Below are 8768 nucleotides of genomic sequence, written 5' to 3' on the forward strand. Positions count from 1 at the left end.
TTTTTCAAAATGTGAGTCAGGGGCAGCAGGGAATATTATTCATATCAAGAACATGGAACATGACATTTACACAGGCAGCTCTCTCTCTGTCTCTCTCTCTCCCTCTCTCTCTCGCTCTCTCACACACATACAAACACACACACACACACACACACACACACACACGACATGTATAAAATGAAATTTCACCTGAATGTCACATGAGCCAAAGAACCCATCAGACAAAAAACAGTCATACATACATGAATGATAAAACCATCAATGTAATAGCTTAAGTTTACATTTCTAAACACACACAAACACACACGCACGGATGTGCATGTATGCATCCACAAAGCCAGGGCCGCTGGTCCTTCATTACTTATTAATGTTTTCAGACAACCTTCGTAACTGGAGAGCTATTTCGGGGGGCAGAATGATCTTCGAATCATCTGCCAGCGAGCCAATCTCTCCCTGTGCTCATCACTCTCCCACCCGACTCTCATCACTTTTTCTCCTCCTGCTCATCACTCCTTTCCTGAGAGCAGAAGGCTGGCTACAGCCAGGGCATGACAGGTTGGAGTGTGTGTGTGTGTGTGTGTGTGTGTGTGTGTGTGTGTGTGTGTGTGTGTGTGTGTGTGTGTGTGTGTGTGTAAGGGAGAGACAGAAAAAAAAGAGTTCGTGCATCATGTGGTTAGATAATGCCAGGTCATGCTTGTCTGACACTGTGTAGTCAAAGGGTACCCTCTATAGGTCATTGAACAAACTACATCCTGATACAAAGGGTCAAAAAGGTCAGAGAAAAACCTGAAAAACTCATGTCTGCAAGTTATACTGTTGCTATTCCCGCCACTTCTGCCAAATTGAGAGACTTGGGGTCATACTGCTCTACAATTCTGGCCCTTTCCACCCCACAGAGAAATATTTATCATATAAGTACAGATTTATTTTGGATGAGATGATGCCAAAAATACACTGCAGTGTTTCAGCAGCTACCTCTGTGGAGCAAAATACATTTTTTCCCTGCTTGTACTGCTCCATGCCACTTAACAGTGCAGTCAGTCATTATCCAGTCAAATCAGTCTCATGATAGCACAAACAGCTCTTACAAGAAAGATTTTCAGGGTTTCCTGCCAGCACTGCCTGAACTTCGCAGATATGATCTTCCATCTGACTGACAGCTGAAAATGAAACAAAAAAGGGAACGGAAGTGGATGAGGGAAATGTGAAGGTGCATTTCCAAGGCAAAGGAGCAGGAAGGGTGCAGGGGTGCAGCAGTGATAGAGGATTAAACTAAAGGCAACTGAAAGCTGAATGGGGAAAGAAGAATGAGGTGAAATAATGATGAAAGGAGAAGTGTATAAGAGAGGACAATGAAGGAGAATGTCTTTTCAAATGAATGCAGCCCAGAAACAAAAATAAGTTTGGCTGTTGGGTGGAGCCATGTCTGCTGTTGCATTAGATATTCTATTAAATCAACAAAAACACCAACAAGCACAGACAAACTGATTCAGTTTGACTCCACCCCCTGATGAAATGTGAGTATATACATGGTGCAAACTATTGGACAATTTGCAAATTAACTTCACTGAATCTCTGGACAATTCAAACCTTTTTCAAATTCAAACTGTTTAACTAGCAGCAACATATATTTGAAATTAAAAACGCTGTTCCTTAACACATTTTAATATACAGGCTTAGTGATTGCCAAGGAAGCTTGGCATACACTGTACGATTTGAGCCCGTTTCTGGCCCGATTTTTGAGCCAGACACTTAATTTTAGCAAATTTTTAGCTTTGTCTGGCATTGTTTACAGCGTACTATGTGTGTGGGGGGCAGGGGCCGACTAACTGCTCCCAAACGACCGTCGAACAACTAGACAAATATCTGGCATATCTGAAATTTTGGTTGGCACTGTCAAGCCCTTACACAGTCAAAGCAGAGCCATGACTCTCAGTGCCTGTTTCACTCATTGCACCAGTGCACAGTGGCAAACAGGGTGTTTGGAATTGCCATGGTGACACAATGCATCATACGGATGGAAAATATGGACAGTAAAACAGCTAGCTTACTTCCAATTCTCTCTGCAAAAGGGACAAGCAAAACTGTTCATGTCTTCCTCTCATTTCACATTTCTGCCTTATTAATATTACTGCAAGCAAACAAACTTCTACCTGCCTCTGAGCTTTCAAGCAAATCTTTTCTGAAAACTGTCAATAGCCAGAATGGTCCACAGGGGCCAACAGGCAGATTTATTTTATATTTCACACGTACAGTGCGAGCACTCAGGTCGTGGCTTGATTATCGGACTGCACGGTGTGAGCACATAAATCGTGAGCTTTGGCTTTGCGCTGCAGACGATTTACTCGTACAGTGGGAGCTGGTAATAAAAACAACATTTCTTAAATCATACGGTGTATGCCCTGCTTCAACCGTAGTTAGAGAGAGAAAAGAGACAGAACCAAGTGGAGACAGGGGTCAATTTATTCATAATATGCCCAAAATATGAAAAAATTAACAGTATCTCTTAGAAAATCTCCCCAAATTTAGCCCCCCAAAATTACTGTCACAATCATGAGCAGGTACAGGTGTTGGGAAACAACAGCTAACAAACACCAGGTGTGCCAGTTGATTGCTCAGTTGCATCAATTAGGCTGATGATGTCACAGGCCTGAACTTTTTGTAAGGGGGAACGTGAGAACTCTCAAAGTCAACTCCTGTTCCTCAGAAGCTTTTAGACCACTGTTCTGAGAACTTCTGTATCCCCTAATGGCAAATGTAAAATGTAGTAGTTGTTATCTGTACATCACAAGGGCTACATGTTGATATGCACCGATGTTCAATCTGGTGCAACAGTTTAAGCCTGTGACATCATCAGCCTAATTGATGCAACTAAGCAATCAGCCGGCACACCTGGTGTTTATTAGCTGTTGTTTACTGACACCTGTACCTGCTCTTGATGGTCAGAAACTGACTGACGTGTGCTATGTGTTGTTTTAGAAATATGACTCATGATACACAGTCTCTATAAATGAATGATTCAACTATTTTCCATGGTCTACCTTTTAAAAAGGCAAACAAAATCGTAATGAATCATAATGGGGAATCGCAATACAATACATATCAAGTGGCAACCAAGTAGGTTTTAAGAAAAACGTCTCAATTCTTCAACAGACTTTTGTAAGGGAGATAAAGTGATCTGCCTTATCTGAAAACGGGGGAATTTGGTGCTCAAGAAATCATCAGACCATCAGGCCATCATGAGACCAATCACAAATCCAACAACAACTTAATAAACTTTTCCTGTGTGGTCCTCAAACATACGGTGGCTCCATAAGTTGGTAATCAGTCATTAAAACTTTGGGACCCCCTGCTTTAAAGAAAAACTGAAAATTTGAGGGGGGGAAATGCATTTTCTATGAGTAATTCTGATATTTACACTGACAAAATATCAGTGAATCTTGATTTACGAAACATAAAACTGTCATAAACAGAACATACTTTTAGTAGTACATTTGTTTTTTTTTTATTTCTTTATTCCATGGTAAACAGTTTTTTCTCTTTTTATGGAGTACTTCTCACTTTTATCACTATTATTTAGATTATTTGCTTCATTCCAAGTACTACATATAACCACTTCTTATGTGTTATTTATTGTTTATGTATATGTTATGGCGACATGTATTTTAATCATAACATTCTACATATACAGCTGAACTGAGCTGAACTGAATTAGGGAGAGAAAGAACTTATTGTAGTGTTTTGAGGGAAAGTCTTATTGTTAAACAATAAACTTTTACTTAAGTCTTATAGACCGTGTGTGTGTGTGTGTGTGTGTGTGTGTGTGTGTGTGTGTGTTTATATGTGTCACACACGTGTGATCACTGTTCCTTTTAGTTCCTGTCAAGACTCCCTGCAGGTTTCACTGCACTTCTCCTATTTCACTTCAAATACACACTGAATCATCCCTCCCTCACTCTCACACTTACTCATAAGTGTCGGGCTGCCTACCTACTGAGTCTTTCACATTAAGAAACTCTAGTTCTGGTGCAAAAACCAAAAATACCTATGAGCATGTGATCTAATCCTTCTTCAATTCTTTTCTCCCTCCTTTGATTTGTGAAATAGTTTACCTAGCAATGAAACTGCGGTATAAATTTTGCGTGTAGTATCGTGCATGACATTGGTAGTTAATAACATGCAAGATTTAGTAAAATTACATCTGTTGTTGTGCATGTTGAAAGTTGGTTTTGATTTCACATCAATCAGCTGGGCTGATGTATTAGCTGAACCAAGAGACATTTTTGTGAGAGTTTAAGCAAAGAAAATGCACAGATGCGCTGCAACAGTATGCCTGGGTGATATAGCAGAAAAACTCATCACGATAGTGAAGTTTCATATTGGTCAATATCGATAATTACTGATCGTGTAGGTTGTGACTGACAACATGTTGCATACTCCAAGGGATGGAAGAAGAGGTGCTAAACTGAGTAAATATCAAATTATTTTTAACCAAATATCTTGAAATAGCAACAATATTGTAGGGATGAGTGTTGGTGCTTCCATAAAATATTAACCAATAAGATTTTTTGTTAAATAATTATCAGTAATGTGGATATAATGACTAAGTGTGCAAATGTCCCCCCTGGATAAGCAACAAAGCTCAGCCTGTCCACCTTCTTCTTTGGGGGAAACAGCCTGTCATATTCACTGCACTGATGGAAGGTACAGAAGAACTGAATTACTGATCACCCTGTCGGAATCAGCCATGATGCTCATCAAATGAAGTGGCAGCCACACTCCTCTGTGAGGAAGAAAGCCCCGCCATCATCTTCATGATTGCCCCAATCCAGGCCAGACTACCAGAGCAAGACCTGCCAGTGATTTCTGAGATCAAAGTCAAGGATGTGATGGCGAGGAAACAGATCTTCCACACCTTTACTTCTACTTCCTTTTGTCCCACAAATCAGAGACCAGTCTTAGCTTAATGGTAATGATGATGTTGCTGAGGACAGAAGCACAGGTGGTCAAGCCTCAAGACAAGATCAAAAGAAAAATATAATGCCAACTCTCACTCTCTGCACTAATAAATTCACTGTGCACTGGAGGTTTCGGGTTTCTTTGGTTGCATTACAGTGACTGGCATTCAAATGTTTTACGTACCAAATCTAATCTACCCAGAGTACATTTGCATCTCAGATTTTATGGAAGTGCACAGACATCTCCTCCTTTAATAGAGGAATGTGAAAATACCTCTCTAGTGACAAACTTTGCTCAGACATAAGTCAATGTGGTCAACATCAGACATTTTAGGGGATATAATCATAATAAAAACACATTTTTGAGTGGAGGGGCTCTTTGAGTTGAATCATTGTCTTTCTGCTGAGAAACATCCAGTACATTATATTAAATTACATTGTAAATAGAATGCAAAGAGCCCATGTGAATTTTTCTCTTGCTGCTTAACTGCACTGTGGTGATATATTGTTTACAGGGTTTTTTTTCTTGCAGCCAATGTAAAAACATCGCAGAATTAAAATGAAACAGTTTATGCTCTACTGAATCACATCACATCATTCCACATTATGTCGCATCACACATTGAAAATAGGCAATATCAAACCACAGCAGTCTAAAATATATCACTCGTGAAATGGATCATTGATCATAAGTTGAGATGTGCATCATATCAGTCTAGGAAAGATACTCATCTGTAATCTGTAATAAGAAAAAGACGGCTGCTGCTTCTAGGCAGAGTGCCATCCCTGTGTGAGGCCTGCAGCTCAAACACATACAAATATCCACCAAGCTCTCACCGTAATATACAGTATTTAGTTCTAAATATGTAACAAATACATTAGCACAGAAGCTGTTCTAAAAGGAAATGTCCAATCATAGCTTAGCAACCATAACTAAGCACAGAAAATAGCAAACATGTTGCCCTAGTAGCTCAGTTGGTTGAATATTCATCCCATGTACTGAGACTACTAGTCCTCTGCAGCAGCCACTGGTTTGACTCATGTCTATGGCCCTTTGCTACATGTCAACCCCCTATTTTCTGTCATCAAGACACTGCCCTGTAATAATCTTAATAAGTATAATCTCAATAATCTTTAAAGTAATGACCAAGATTTAACTACACGCCATACACTGGTTTATATTTTATTTTAATATTTTAAAGCTCTGCAAAAGTCATTGCAGAAAGAGTAGAAGTGGAAAGAGATTGCAATACTTTTGCTTGCAAGAGTGACTAAAACTAAAACCAAACTTACTGAGGTGGTTTAAAATATCTTTGATATTGAAGTTTGAACTTGGCTAAACCAGGTGGAAACTGTCACCTGTCTCCATCTCACGGTGCCACTCATGAGCAGTCACAATCAATTTACTACTAGGCCCTCAGCACTTCTGCTAGCTGTCAGTGATACAAGAGGTATGAGAGCAGCGCTGGCAACCTGTCGCTCTTCTCTTTCTTCATCCCTCTCTCCCTCTTAACTTCTTCCCCATCAAACCTGATTCAGAGGAAATTGCTCATTCCAGGGTTACCTACTGAAGCCTGTGATTAGCAAGCTATAAGGCCTCCAGTCAGACAGAGAATGAGGCAAGGGCAAAGAAACAGAGAGACAAAGCGCCAAAGAGGATGCTGTTGTATGCCTGCCTATGGCTCTTTTTCATCAGTTTCTATAGAATCACACTCTCGTAGCTGTATGAGGGCAAGACATCTGAGATGTAGTGTTGCTCGCTGTAAGGCAACTTCACAGCCAAATCTAAAAGGGCACTGCGGGGCAACAATAACACAGAGCAAGAGAGCGAGCTGAGCTGGGAAAGAGAGCGAACAAAATGAAAAACAACAGCAAGGCCCTCAAAAGACAGGGACAAAAGAGCTTTCCCCCTGCTGCCTGCTCCTCGGACATGACTAATAAATCACCTTCACGCTATCAATCACCAGGCATCAAGTGCAAGACTCACACGATCGATTCAGATGCCTTTGTACCTGAGGAAAAACAGAGAGTAGATGTAGAGATGGGGCTCTGTCATGTGTGCAGGGAGCACACAAGTACACACAGAAGGGGAAAACCCATGGGAACACAAGTATTGGCTACATAGACACACATGTACTACAGGCACCGCTACAAAAAGCACATAACTGCCATTACTCATCTGAGTGTCAAAAGTGAAAATCTACTTCATGGGAGACTTTGACCAGCACAGAATGTAGGGGTTTTTGATTTATTTGTCATTGTGCAACTATGCCTTTGTTGTTCTGGGTGGCTTGCCTACTTCTTAAATGTATTTTATAAATTTTCATTGCCCAATGCTCTGGTCTATGAAGCTTAATCAATATAAACCTGTAAAGCAACCATCAGCAGATAAGAACGAGACATGGTATTTTTATTCTTTGATACTCGTAGGACAGTGAGTGAGGGGTGGTTCATCTGTTGTTCTGGATGTTTTGCATGTTTGGTTTTGTTATTCTTGAAAATATGAAACATGGAGATATTTATTTGCTTGGATTCTGTATTTGCACCTTCTTCTCCAATAGTAAAAATAGTCTTGAGAATGTAGAAGATATAAAATTTTAAAACATCGTGAAATTCATCAACAGATATTCCAGTATTATATACATATATTTGCTGGGCAGGTGCGGGCTCCGAATCATCAATATGTACTGCGATTCTTAAAACTTAAACAAAAAACCCTTCATATTTTGTTGAATTTGAAGACAAAAAAAAAAAGTGTTTCCATCATAATAACCACAAACTATAACCTCAAAATAAAAATGATCTAAATAAAAAGAGACTTCAGTTGTAGCTAACTGCATTGCATGTATGTATATAAATATATAAATACAATGTAATGTAAATGTAACGTAAACATACCCACAAATATATGAGTACAAATATAAAAGGCAAGACAGCTTATCAGTAAATCAGTTAGTCAATTTAATGTCAATCTGCAACAACAGCCATACAGCTTTCCAGGGTGCTAATATGTGTGTTTATGTCCAGGCATGATGATTTCTGGAAATAAAATTGATAGTTTGAGAAAGCTGTAGAAGGCTCACTTTTCTTGCATCAATTTGAATAAGAGTGAGAATGAGTTTGAGTGTGTTTGACAAATCTTTATAACAGAGGTGGTCAAATGTTATTAAGCCCAACAGTCATAAATGACAAAAATATGGGATTAAGACCCACTTTCAGTTTCCCTTTAAGCCTGACAAAGTGTGCACATGACGAGTTTTGTGTTGTGGTTCCATTCAGAATTAAAGAAGCAATATGTAGCAATTGCACATCCAAATAGTGAGTCAGAGATACAGATATTAAATAGGTTAAAATCCTATTTAATATACAATCTATGGTTGATGCAAGTTGTTTACCACCCACCCTTCCTCTCCAGACTTGAGGAAGCTCAGAACATTGAAATCTGATAAAGACAAGCAGCAAGAAGTCCTTCACTATAAGTTGATCAGCTGTTTATAACCGTCAACGGTCTGTCACTGTGAAGGTAAACCTGTATCCTGAAAAAAAAAAGCCCATTAGTCTAAAAAAAAAAAAATACACACTCGGGGGGGCAGTAAGACAGGCAGCCACTGAACTCTAACTCCAGATTTCATTAACAAACTGCTCAGTTGAACAGTTTTAAACATACATTCCTTCTGAAAGATTATTGATGATATCTGACGCCTAAGCACACACTCATTCGCAGAACATTTTGCATTAATTTAAACTCTAATAAATGCAAAATGGGCAAACAAAAATACTAGCTACAGGCTGGGACAGAAATTTCAGAGGA

The sequence above is a fragment of the Lutjanus erythropterus genome, chromosome 16, assembly GCF_056507025.1.
Source record: "Lutjanus erythropterus isolate fLutEry1 chromosome 16, fLutEry1.hap2, whole genome shotgun sequence".
In the NCBI taxonomy this organism is placed as follows: Eukaryota; Metazoa; Chordata; class Actinopteri; order Lutjaniformes; family Lutjanidae; genus Lutjanus; species Lutjanus erythropterus.